The 14,195-nt window shown below is 37.6% G+C and overlaps 1 long non-coding RNA gene across 2 annotated transcripts; it reads left to right on the top strand.

Annotated features, from left to right (window-relative positions):
- The first annotated feature begins 10,030 nt into the window (after positions 1-10,030).
- Positions 10,031-12,765, top strand: LOC109174741. Of its 2 annotated transcripts, XR_002053166.1 has the most exons (5): positions 10,031-10,224; positions 11,388-11,511; positions 11,708-11,796; positions 12,279-12,328; positions 12,559-12,765. It is a non-coding gene; the product is annotated as an uncharacterized LOC109174741 (long non-coding RNA). The 2 variants fall into 2 exon arrangements; XR_002053165.1 differs by lacking the exon at positions 11,388-11,511.
- The last annotated feature ends 1,430 nt before the right edge of the window (positions 12,766-14,195 follow it).

Raw genomic sequence — 14,195 nt, 5'->3', positions numbered from 1 at the left:
TCAACTAGATATCATAAGGATCCTACGCCTCATTCTTCCCCTTCTTCATTAAAGCTATGTTCCCCAGAATTTCCCTCTGTGCAACCCATGTAAGTACTTATCGGGTTATTAGTGAGTTAACTATATTGGTCGATTATGATTAGGACAAGTGAGCTCTTATAGGCCGAATAAAATTACAAAAAAAAATACTTTATCAAGTAATAGATATTCAAATAACGCATGTTTGATCAAATAGTTAAGCAACAGTATGCAGTTCCTAACTTGGTCTAAAAATCAATTAGGAACATATGCTTATGCAAATGAACAAGTATGGTAATCAAAGAGTGATAAGTAACAAAGTAGGTAAAAGCATGCAAGGACATCACAAATTTCTAGGGTAAGTATGTGGAATGAAGAGTTAATGTGTTGTACCCTTACCTTGATGTGACAAGCGAAGGGGAAAATTCTTTAAATTAGGGAGGGATAAAGTGAGGGGAGTTTATGTGATGATAGGTAGGCTCACAATCTCACTGCGCGTCCTAAGATTCCTAAATCCTATGTTTCTAAATACCTAGAGTTCAAGCCTAATGTCCTAAAGTCTGGGCTTACGAGTCTTATCCTAGGGTCAAACTTAGGCTCTGATACCAACTGTAACACCCCGAAATTTTGAAACTTTTAAGACTTATATAATAAAGGTAAATTCTCATTAAATCCCAAAACATAATATAATAGAGTACGGGGTGCTATGCCACACCTGAGCTAGAGAACTCAGGTGCACAGGCTAACTAACTAATATCCTCAATAATGTAAATACATGAGCATGGCACGCAGGCCGAAAGGGAAATTATCTACTCTACGCTCCAAATTTCTAGCGCGCTCTAGTGTCTACTTCTATGTGCCTGAAAGCCAAATATATCTGTTCAGCGAGAGATGCTGGTAACCCACTCCAACGCGTTGAAATACAATATAGGTATATATATAGATATAGATATAGGAAAACCATTTTGAAGCAGGAAGATATATGCTTAGGAGACTCTAGCTTTAAAACCGGGAATAGACTCAGCAAATAGGGACAAGCACATTAATCAATGATAAACGGTTAAGTAGAGATAACATCATAAGGAATACGCATATAAGGTCACAGATCACTTTTCAATTCAAACACATCATCATTCAATCATCATTTATATCACATAATCATCGATGGCGCCACGGGACCAATCGCATGCCCCGAACATGAGGGTTAATGCCTATAGCATTAACACGGCCCCGCAGCACCCTACCTCAGTACCGCAGTACGAGGTGAGTTGATCACAACCAACCCTTGGAGAACCGCTGACGAACTCAACGTCGGACCACGATCCGACACACCGCTGACGCGCCCAGTCGGTGGACCGTGATCCCCTTTACAAGGGGGGACATACGACCCTACACACCGTTGGTGCGCACAATCGGCGGGCCGTAGCGGATCAAGCCCAACACCCCGCTGAGCTAAACTCAGTCGGTGGGCAAAGATCCTCGGAGACTACGGTCCTGCATACCGATGTCCCACCACTCGGTGGATCGCAGCCAGTCGTAGCCCTACACACCGCCTGATTACTCAGGTCGGTGGACTACAACCTTCCTCGGCTTGTTGGCCCCATACCGCCTGGCGCATCCCGGTCGGTGGGTCATATCACCGAGGCCCATGTGGACCTTCAGTCCTATACATCATCTTTATATACCTGACCGGTCTCTACTAGCCTGGTTAACAGTTGGGATGGTTCTCAACCCATTCAACTGCCCGTATAGTGGATCTTAGTCCTATATAATATTTATATACCTGACCGGTCTCTTCCAGCCTGGTTAACAGCCGGTATGGTTCTCAGCCCACCCGACTGCCCGTATAGCCCGATTGATCTCAACCAAGTCGGGGTAACATGCACACATAACACACAGCAAGCACATGCAACCCACATTAACACATTGGGAAGGGGGAGAAAACGTATAACAAAACCTATGCGTGATCCTTCACATACTAAGAATATTCCTAAGGGGTTCATACTTCTTTCACCTAGGTCAACGGGATACCAATTCAACTAGCATGCAATATATAAGACTCATACGACCTACGAACGGTACCCGAAAATCAAACTAGACATAGGCACGATAGACGGAGTCCGTTGGGACACCACGGGGGTCGGGGGAACATCAAACGGGGAAACCGAAATCCCCAATTGGGGTGCAAACCAGCGGGTAGCCGGTGGGTGAGGGATCACCCGCCGGCGGTAGCAAAACCGGGCAGCGGGTGCCCGGCGGGCAGCTGCCCGCCCGCCGGCTGCCCGCTGCCGGCGTTGCCCAAGAAGGCCGCGGGTAGGTGGGGGGTCCCCTACCCCCCATTGACTGTTTTCATCAAAAACGCCCCAGGAACCTTTGTGGAACCCGAAACCATGCTTAGACACTTTCAAACGCAATTGATAACACACGTAGATAATTAACGGTTCAAAATCAGGAAACAAACGGCACATAACCTATCATGTTTTTCTAAACATAATAAACACCCAATCATGCGAATTCCCACCCAATATACCAAGAATAATTCCATACGATACAACCTAGGGTTCTAATCAATTTTAAATCAACAAGGTCACGATTCATCTTCTAATATCAAGATTCGGTAAGAATATTATATAAACATCAGGAACATCCTACAATCATCATATAATCATCAAGAATGTCATATAATCACCAAGAACACCATAATTATCAGGAACCTTTCATCATCAAGATCACCCATGGAATTATCCCATCAATCATCAATAATAACACAAATCATCAATACACAATAATATGGGGAAATCCTAAGAGGGGAATCATAGCTATGAAAATAGGTTTTGTTGAGACATGGGTTACCTCTTAGCCTTAATTAATTTCCTTGGCTATGAAGGGTTTTTCTTTAAGATTTCTCCTTTCTTGATTTCTACTACGGGAGTTCTTGGAACTTTCTTGTGTGGTGAGGGATTATTTGTGGTGTGTGTTCTAGGTGCCTTCTATGTCCCTATTTATATAATTAAGAGTCCTAATTATGGTCTAAGTGGCATGGGTTTACTAATTCTATTCCTTATAGAAATAAGGGGTTGGCTTTAGGGATAAGGGCCCATGGACCATGGTGGACCATATTAATTAATTAAAGAGAATCCTAACCATAATCTGAATAGTAAAGATATACTTTCTTTATTCCTAATAGGCTTATGACTCTAGTTTAGGCAAGGGTCCATGATCCGTGGTGGACCACGTTTAATTAATTAAAGGGATTTCTAATCAAATTAAATCCTTTTTAATTATTATTAATGGAATTAATTAAATAATTAATTCGGGATTAAGGGCCGTAACACGGGGTGTTACAGTAATGATCCTATCATTCCTCGGTATTTTGTTTCGTCAACGTCCTTGCCTTCATCATCTTTATCCAATCTTAAAGATGTGCTCATCGGGATCTTGATTGAAGATTTTCCATCTTGACCGAATTTCTTTATAAAATCTTTCGTGTATTTGGCCTGATTGATGAATATCCCTTCGTTGAGTTGCTTTACTTGTAAACCAAGAAAGTAGTTCAACTCTCCCATCATGCTCATCTCGAACTTATTCTGCATTAGCTTGGAAAATTTCTCACATAAAGTTTTATTAGTACTACCAAATATAATATCATCAACATAAATTTGTACCAATAAAATGTGATCATTTTCTTGAATTCTAAACAAGGTTTTATCAACAAGGCCTTTTGTAAAACCACAGTTAATTAGGAACGTTGATAGAGTGTCGTACCAAGCTCTCGGTGCTTGTTTTAACCCATATAACGCCTTCTTTAATCTGTATACCTTATTAATATCACCTTTTACCTCGAAACCGGGAGGTTACTCAACGTAGACTTCCTCTTCAAGTAAGCCGTTCAAAAATGCACTTTTCACGTCCATTTGATAGACAGTGAAATTTTTGTATGCGGCATGTGCTAGAAATATTCTGATGCCTTCCAGTCTTGCAACGGGTGCAAACGTTTCATCGAAATCTATGCCTTCTTCTTGTGAATATCCTTTTGCCACTAAACGTGCTTTATTTCGTATGACAATTCCATCCTCATTTGCTTTATTCCGAAAGACCCATTTTGTTCCAATTACATTGTAATTTTCAGGTCTTGGAACTAATTCCCATACGTCACTTCTTTTAAATTGATCAAGCTCTTCTTGCGTTGCATTAATCCAATCTGGATCACTTAGAGCTTCTTCAATGCTTGTGGGCTCCACCTGAGAAAGAAAACAAGAAAATAAAGTATGTATATTTGAGGACCTTGTTTTTACTCCTTCTCTTGGATCTCCAATCACTAGCTCTGGAGGGTGATTTTTGAGCCATCTCAAGTCAAGTTGTAGGTTGCATGGGTTTTCCACGTTTCCTTGCTCAGTAGGTAAGTTGGAGGTAGACACATTTTGCTCATCAAATTGATCTCCAACTTGTGTTTCAACTTGAGAATTTTGACTTTCCACGTGGGGATCTTCATTGACTTCCACGTGTCCTTCACAATCAATGTCCAATTGCTCCATACCCTGTATAATTTGATCTTTGAAAGATATGTTAGTATCATTAAATGATTTTTCAACTTGACAACTTTCCTGATCATTTTTGTTGCTCTGGGTTTTCTTCTTATGAGCTTCATCAAATGTGACATGAATTGATTCTTCTACCACCATTGATTTCTTGTTCAATACTCTGAATGCTTTGCTGGTAGATGAATATCCTAAAAATATTCCTTCATCTGCACGCTCATCAAAAGTCTTTAGATATGTTTTACCATTATTAAGAATAAAACATTTGATGCCAAAAGTATGAAAGTAATTGAGTTTAGGTTTTCTCCCTTTCCATAATTCGTACGGAGTCTTATTGTAAGACTTGTGTATCAAGCTTCGATTTTGCGTGTAGCAGGCGGTGTTGATCGCTTCAGCCCAATATCTTTTAGGTAGCTCGGCTGACGTAATCATCACTCGTGCGGCTTCTTTTAGCGTTCTATTTCTTCTTTCGGCTACACCATTTTGTTGCGGTGTACGTGCGGCAGATAATTGATGTAGAATTCCTTGAGAATTACAGTAGACTTTAATTACTTGATTCACGAACTCTGTTCCTCGATCAGTTCGGATTTTTGCAATTTTCAAGTCTTTCTCGTTTTGTAGCAGCTTGAGTAGTTCTGGCAGCTTTTGCTCGACTTCGTTTTTCTTTTTGAGAAATATCGTCCATGTGTACCTGGAAAAATCATCAACAACAACTAGTGTATATTTCTTACCACTTAGACTTGCAGGGTCTACTGGACCGAATAGATCCATGTGTAGTAGACTCAGCGGTCTTGTTGTAGATTCTTGGGCTTTGGATTTGAAAGATGACTTGATTTGCTTTTCTCTTTGGCAAGCATCACATATTTGATCTTTCTTGTAGATAATGTCGGGTAAACCTTCAACGAGTTTGTTTCTTGCTAGCTTGTTGATTGTCTTGAAGTTTAGATGATTCAACTTCTTGTGCCATTCCCAACTTGTTGCGTGTGAGTTGTTTTCTACTAGACACACTGATTCTTTTGTTGTGTTCCAATCCACAACATACATATTTTTCTTCCTTATTCCTTCGAGCACTACTTCTCCCGAGGAATTATTCTTCACTTGGCACTTGTCTTTGAAGAACTCAACTAGATATCCTTTGTCACAAAATTGACTTGTACTCAACAAGTTGAATTTTAGACCTTCAACAAAGGATACATCTTCGATTTCAAACCATTTCGAAAAATTGTACCAATTCCTTTTGTTATGCCGTATCGTTCATTTCCACCGAATACGACTTTTGGTCCTTCGATATTTTTAAGATTCACAAGACTAGATTTATTTCCAGTCATGTGTCTAGAACATCCACTATCGAAGTACCAAACTTCCTGCAAACAAATTAAACATTTTTAGGTACCCAACTTGATTTGGGTCCTTGAGTGTTAGTCATTTTTGGTACCCAAATCCACCTTGTACTCACTGATCTAAGTTTAGGTGATTGGTAACCATTAAACACATTATAATCATATTTAATTTTTGAAAACATTTTTTGTGCCGATTTTTGAAAATTTACTCGATTTTTTGGCACGTGGGAAGAAGATTGTTTGGGCCTAGGATAGGCATTAAATCTGGACTTAGTCCATGGTTTAATATAACCAACCCAATTTTGTTTTGAGGGATAAAATCTCCCTGCCTCAATTCTTGAATTCCTTCCCATTTTCCTATGAGGGCTTTGTGCACTAGACTCATTGGTGTATTTCCATTTAGGAACAAACTTTTGCCTTTTTGTATACTGTTTAGGTGAAATAATATTTCTTTGGGGTTTAGGCCTAACAGTATTAATTTTGACATTCGTTTCATAACCAACTCCTTGTCTCACTGTGCTTTCTTGACCTTTTACAAATTTTACTACTTGGACTTTATTACTTAAAGTAGTAGTAGAATTGGCCAAGTTCTTGGAGGCTTGAGAACACGATGGATCATAACCGAGTCCGGTTTTATCACTTGAGGGTTTTTGCATATTTACCATTTTGTCCATTATTTTGGATGAATGTGTAAATGTTGCTATAACCTCTCTAAGGTTGTGTTCTCTCACTTCCCTTGATTTACACTCTTCTTGAAGACAAATAATTTTATCTTTCAAGTCTTTCACTTCAAGTAGAGCATTTTGCAATTTCTCATTTATTTGATCTTTTTCGAGAATCAAAAGACAATTGCGCTCTTTGAGTTGAGAGTGAGTGTCCATTACGGTTTGACATTCTTCTATTAAGTGAAAGAAGGACTCTCTAGAAAATGAAGAATTGACAGAATCATAAGAGTGAGATGTTACCTCATTTTCTTCATTTCCATTTGCCATAAGACACATGTCCTCGTAGGGTGAGTTGTTGGAGATGCTCATGCAAAACATTGCATTGTCATCCTTTGAGGTGTCACTTTCATCACTTGAAGATTCTTCTGACTCACTTATTTCAAGTGGGTCACTAATAAGTGCTTTTCTTCTCTCCTTTGTGAACCTTTTATCTTTGGGCTTGAATTCTTCCTGTTGAGAGTTAGAAACATTTGTATATTGACTTTTACTTACCTTAGGGTGTGGACAACTTGCTGCAAAGTGTCCAGGCTTTCTACAATTGTAGCATAAATTCGAATCTTCCTCAATAATTTCTTTCTTCGAATTCTTTGTTGCATTCCACGATTTCCCTTGTGGATTTTTCTTGTAGTTGCTTCTCTTCATGAATTTCCTAAATTTCTTGACAAAGAGAGCAAATTGATCATTAGGCAATAATTCAACATTTTGTACTGACCTTGAGGTTGATGGTTGCTCGGCTACAAGTGCATTGTTCTTTTCTTCATGATCTTCCTCTAATCTTGATTTCATCTCAAATTCATAAGCTTTTAAATCACTAAAGAGCTTATCGGTCGATTGGGTTTTTAGATCCCTATGATCTCTCATGGCCGTGACCTTCATGTCCCATGTAGATGGTAGACCACGTAGAACTTTGAGTGAAATTTCTTTTTGATTAATATCTTTTCCAAGATCATTAATCTCTCCTAAGATTTTGGCAAATCTTGTTTCCATGTCGGTAATATTCTCGCCGTTTAGCATTTTGAAACCCTCGAATTTCTTTAATGCTATGGTGAGCTTATTATCTTTTTCTTGTTCGTCTCCTTCACCAATTTGAATGAGCGTTTCCCAAACTTCCTTCGCGGATTGACACTTTCGAACTTTTGGAAATATCGTGTCATCGATAGATTTAAACAAAATATCCTTGGCAATATTGTCCAAGTTATTTCTTGTTCTATCTTCACGAGACCATTCCTCTTTTGAATAGACTTTCTAAACTTTTTCACAATTTAAATAACTCTTTGGTAACTTCAACTCTAAGTAGCAAGTAAACAGAGTAAGTTTAAACTGCACAGCGGAATAGGTAGTATGTAAAGAGTTATGCCCAACTAATGAATTAAATACGCATGTAAGATAGAATAAAGTAACAGAGGTACCTTGGATATATAAAGGAGATGGTTCACTCAATATATAATAACAATATTCAAGATTGTAAATAAATATCGTATCACGTCGACCGTGTAACGAATGTTACATGCAACACGTCAAACTTGCTTAGAATAATTCAATATTTAAGCTTGAGAAGTTTGAATCACATGCATACGTGAAAACACACTAAACCCGAAAGATTAAGATTAACTGTGAATAGTAAACGGGTTAGTCGGATAAGATAGATAGTTAGAGCAAATTATGTAAGTGCAGTATGTAAATTCACTGTAGAGGCAATTTATAGTGGTTCGGAAGTGGCGTAATCTTCCTAGTCCACTTTTCTCCTTTCGCGTCAAGGAGAAATTCACTATTTTTAACACACAGTTACAATAGTGAATAAGCGCTACACAAGCACTTCTTCCGGATGTCTTGCACACAGCTACACCCAACTCCGAGTGTCTCACACACAGCTACACTCAACTCCGAGTATTTCGCACACAGCTACACTCAACTCCGAGTATTTCGCACACAGCTATACTCAACGCCAACTAAGTGTCTTGCACACAGCTACACTTAGCAACTACGAGTGTTTTGCACACAGCTACACTCACTAGAGTATTTTTTGCACACATCTATACTCTTTTTACAATTACAAATACAAGGGTAATTGTATCTCTCTCCAACTAGATTTGAGACTATTCAGACTAAGTTTCTAAGAATATTTGAGCACTTGCACTTTTTGAATTTTCGTGTGTATTGCACTTCTATCTCGTGTCTATCTTGTTCACCTCTGCTCCACACACTATTTGTCTTCAAGTCTTCATGGCTTTTTATAGGCAATCAAATATATCCGTTGGAGTGGGATAATTTGATATTTGAATTTTGAATCTTCATAGCCTGATATTGTTGACAATAATAGGTCTTCAATTTTGATTTGATTGTCAACTTGCCTGACAAATAATATTTTATCACAACTTGATTTTCTAGCTGTTTCTTAAAATATTATTTTTCTTGTTATATTGAATATCCAACGTATCTTTGAAATAAATTCATCTGATAGAATTTATTTCTAGGATAAGTTTTTATATTCATGTCTTCATAAATATTTTTCCGTTCTGATCAAATGTCTTTCAGGCAATTTTGGATTCTTGTGGCATGTGGGTAGACTTGGAATAAATTCCTTCGAATTGATTCAATTTCTGATCATCTTGCTTCTTTGCCACATTGTGCTCCTTTGACTTTGAACATCGTGCTCCTTTGACTTGAACATTGTGTTTTTCTGATTTGGTCACATTGTGCTCTTTTGGACACATCGTGCTTGTTCACATTGTGCTCCTGTAGAACATTGTGCTCCTTTAGATACATTGTGCTCCTTTTGAACATTGTGCTCCTTAGCACACATTGTGCTTGTCAGCACACATCGTGCTTCTTAGCACATCGTGCTCTTTTTAATACATTGTGCTCTTTTGATAGCATTGTGCTCCTTGGTAGCATTGTGCTCTTTTGATAGCATTGTGCTCCTTGGTAGCATTGTGCTCCTTGGTAGCATTGTGCTCCTTTCACTACAAGAAAAATCGCGGATCGCGACGGATAATATTCCGTCGCGATTTAGCGACGGAAAAGGCGACCAAATACATTCCGTTGCGAAATAGCGATGGAAAGGGCGACGGAATTAAATTCCGTCGCGAATCTTGGCGCTAAGATAAAATAAAGCCCGCGAAATATTGGCGGTAAAACATTACGACCGAATTTGTGACCGAACTATTTTACGTCGTTCATTTCGCGACGGAAACGGTGACCGATATTCGTTCCGTCGCTAAATAGTGATAGAAATTGCCACCGACTAGATTCCGTCGTTAAATGAGTTAAGTCTTCGTGTCTAAACTAAATATTGCGATGGAATTGCGACGGAATTTTATTCCGTCGCAATAGTTTTGTTATTTTTTTTTCTTCTAACTTTAAAGGGTGGCGTTTTCCTAACTTATAACCCTAAGCTAAATCGCAGAACTCCAACGCACAAGTCACAACAGCCCAACACTCCAGAGCTCCTCAGAACGCCGAACGCCGAACGCCTCGCCGAACGCCGAACGCCGAACGCCGAACGCCGAACGCAGTAGAGCTTCGCCCGTCGCCGTTGCTGTGCAGCCGTCGTCGTCGCCGTGAAGCGTCGTCGTGCAACAGAACTCCTCACGATTTCGACTGGTAATTCTTTAATATTTGGTCTGATTTTTTATTTTTTTTTTGAAAGCTAATTCCTCTGATTTTAGTTCAAATTGAATTTAATAGTTCATATAGTATTGATTGAGTGCCCTCCTTCTTGTTGAAAGCTAATTCCTCTGCTTTTAGTTCGAATTGATTGAGTGCCCTCGTTCATATAGAATAGTTCATAACCCTAATTTGTTATGATTTAATAATACTGAATTAATTTTTTATCTTCATAAATCTTATAACTTTGCCTGCCAATTCCAAAGATAAAACCTTTGTTGCTGCAGCCAGCAGTCCTAATGGATGCCTTTAGTTTAGATAGGGAACTCAATATGTTGAGTATTTTGTCTTCCTGTAGCACATATAGGGTGAGCAGCACCTCATTGCATCTCTGCATTTTGCATTCATGGCAGCTCTTTAACATGTTACAGAGAAGTAAAGATTTGTATATATCTTGTTGAAACCTCAGTGGGCTAAGTGATGATAGCAACCCCAGTCTTGTCCTTCCATATTTTATCCAGCTATTCCATAAAGATTTGAGCCATTTTTTTCTTCTTAATACTTCATTCTTGCTTAAAGAAAATGCAGCATATTTTTCTTACTCTTACACAAATTTATAATAGTAAATTTAAAATCTATAAAAATTTATAAAATCCTATCATTTTTAAAAGTTTCTGAATTTTATAAAAATCTTGATTCGGGGGAAAATAGAAACAAAGAAGCAAAGATTCAGTAGTAATAATCAATAAATGAACATAAATAAATAAATATAATAATGGGGGAAAATAGAAACAAAGAAGCAAAGATTGACTAAATTTTACTTAAATTTTGGCTTTAAGTTTCAGCCAAAGCTGCAGATTTTTTATCTAATAAATTTGGGTTTAAATTAATTAATTTTGTATTTTAATTGAATGATAGACTAACTTAACACTGTAAAGAGCAAGTGTGGGCAGAATGTAAAGAGTGTAAAGAGCAAGTGTGCGCAGAATGTATGTAAAGAGCAAGTGTGTGTAAAGAGCAATTGTATTTTAATTGTATTTTAACTGGATGATGGACTGGATAGAATGTAGTGGATATTTGATTGCTTTTTTGCTACTTTTTCTGTTTGCATAATCATTACTTCTGTTGCAAATTGATGTGATACTGACTTGTCTAAGCAGCCCCGAGGTCTACAAAATCCTGAAGCTCTTGCAAGGGCGACAGTATGTATGCCAAGCAAATTTGTGGCTTCACTTGTCATGGCTTGTCTTGGAAAACAGTAAATAACATAATCCTATTTTGATTGTAAGTGAAATAAAAGCATTATATGAATTGTTTAAGAAGATAAGTAGTACTTTTCTGGTAGTTGCAGTTTAGGATTTGTTTTTGTTTTTGTTTTTGTTTTGTTTTGTTTTGTTTGCTTGTTTGTATGTTCTATTTTTTAGCTTTTATTTTTTATAAATGCTCTTCAATCTTATTTGAGCATTGTTTACAATTGTAGGTGAAGCAAATGGTATTGGCTGCACTTGTTGAGTCCAGTATGAACCTTTCAGATGATGTTATACAAAGTATCATTGACAAGGTAACAAGGTAATTGTTTTCATCTTCTCTTACATAACATTTGACAAAGTTAATCTTACTTGATAAGGAAATTCATGCAATGCTAAGTTAATCTTACTTGATAAGGAAATTCATGCAATGCTGGCAAAGTTTAAAGAAATGGTCTTTCTCCTTTTAAAAATGGTTGATTTACTTCTATCTTACTAGAACTTTGAATAGCACTGGGTTGATATATTGAAATGTGGAGTAAAGATTGCTCTGGAATGTAGTAGGCTCTAGTTCATGTTTCTCAATTTGGCATCATGTTAATAAATGCTTGATTGAAGTTATATCCTCTTCGTTTACCCAAGTCTAAGAACTGCTAAATTGAGAACATTTTGCTTGGATGAAGTTAATATGAAAAGTTGAATCCTATGTCATACCTGATGTAATTGTACTCTGGTAATTACTAAAGAGGAATAAGTGTTGTTAAATCTTAGTTGTTGGTTCTTAAATGCCATTGGTGATTGCAGGGTTTCATTTGGGAGATTGGATTAAAAAATTTTGGGTCTGTGATTGCATGGTAAGCTCTGTGATTCTTAACCAAATTTGACTCTTTCTCCTCAGACAAGTAATGTTTCCTTGGACACAAGGTTCACTTTTTAATATGTCAATGCCATATAACTTTGTTTTGATTGTGCATTTACTTTTTATATTATCAACGTATTATTTTGACCCTTCATCCTGGTTATTCTGTCATCATTAATGCCTCAGAAAGTTCACTGATATTTTTCAAAATAACATGCCCTGCAGGAACTTCCAGGAGACTAAGGATTTTGTGCTTACATGGCTTCCGCCAGAATGCCTCTGGATTTAAAGGAAGAACACTGTCATTAGCAAAGAAACTCAAAAACATTGTTGAACTTGTTTTCATTAATTTTAAAGTTCATTGTGGATTGATGATGTATTGTTACTTGAACTTAATGTAGATTTATAATGTTTTAGAATTATGTTATTTTTTTAGAATTAATTGTGTTTTAGTATGTCATTGTAGTTTTATATTGATATTTTAAAAGTTCATATTACTATTTAAAAATTTAAAAATAATAATTATAAATAAACTTTTTAAAAAATAATTTAAAAATGCGACGGAATCGCGACGGAAAAAAGAATTTGGTGACGGAATATTTGTTTTCAAAATGGTGACGGAATTAGCGTTGGAATAATTTCCGTTGCCAAATTGCGACGGAATTGCGACGGAAAAAGTTCCGTTGCAAATTTGCGACGCCTTATTCCGTCGCGAATTCCGTTGCCATATTTTGCGACGGAATTATTCCGTCGCGAACAAAAATACGACAAGCCGATAGACGACGGAACGGATTCCGTCGCAATTCCGTCGCGAAACGTGATTCGCGACGGAATTTTGCTGTTTCGCGACGGAAAAATTCCGTCGCGATTCGCGATTTTTCTTGTAGTGTTTTGAACATTGTGCTCCTTAGCACACATTGTGCTTGTCAGCACACATCGTGCTCCTTAGCACATCGTGCTCTTTTTAATACATTGTGCTCTTTTGATAGCATTGTGCTTCATGGTAGCATTGTGCTCCTTGGTGAACATCGTGCTCTTTTGGACATTGTGCTTGTCCGAAAATTTGACTAGTAAAAAATAATTCCTTGGGGGGGGGGGGGGGGGGGGGGGGAATTGATCTCAAGTGTGATCGTTTTGAGTAAAGACTTCTTCCATTTCACCGTTAAGCTCATCCGGTCATTCTTTGCAACGCCATTCCTTTATGCTTCTTTCTCGGATGAATACTCGTAGGACAAAAATTAATTTCTCAAATTAATTTTGTTCTTCCTATGGTAGATTCCTTTTGATTCGCTATTCTGATTTATGATGCTTGTACTCAAAGACCTAAAAACTAAGGGATCTAAAGTACATTTGGCTTCATCAAAACTTACAAAAATATTCCTATCACTTTTTTATTGATTGATACTCTTTGTCCTTTAGTTTCTCTTTTGATTGCAAGAACTTTTGTTGTTTGGTTTCAAACTTTTGATAATTGAATGTTTCTCATTTATGTGCCGGTCTTTTAGTGATAATTCATACAACTTTTCTTTCACCCGTTGAAGGATTGTCTGGATAACCCACTCTTGCAACATGAATTGGATTTGTTTTTGTTATGACTGAACGTAGATAATTTGATTCTAAGCTGCCTACATAATCCTATCAAGGAGATCAAGTCAAACGTAGTTCAAATGATTTTTTTTTTGATAAAGTAAAGTCGTTCACAGTTTAGACTCATGCGGGCCAGGAGTGTCTATGATTTGGGCCCAGCCATAGACAAAGCGAGATGCATTATCAGTTTAACCACGTGCTGCATTTTTGGTGGATCAGTCATTCATCACATCTTCATGACTTGTGTTGACACCCCAAGTTTAAGGGTGGTAAAG

This window comes from Ipomoea nil, unplaced genomic scaffold (genome assembly GCF_001879475.1).
Source record: "Ipomoea nil cultivar Tokyo-kokei standard unplaced genomic scaffold, Asagao_1.1 scaffold0656, whole genome shotgun sequence".
NCBI classification, from domain to species: Eukaryota; Viridiplantae; Streptophyta; class Magnoliopsida; order Solanales; family Convolvulaceae; genus Ipomoea; species Ipomoea nil.
Note: the sequence above shows the minus strand (reverse complement) of the source record. Positions and strands in the feature narration are given on the sequence as shown.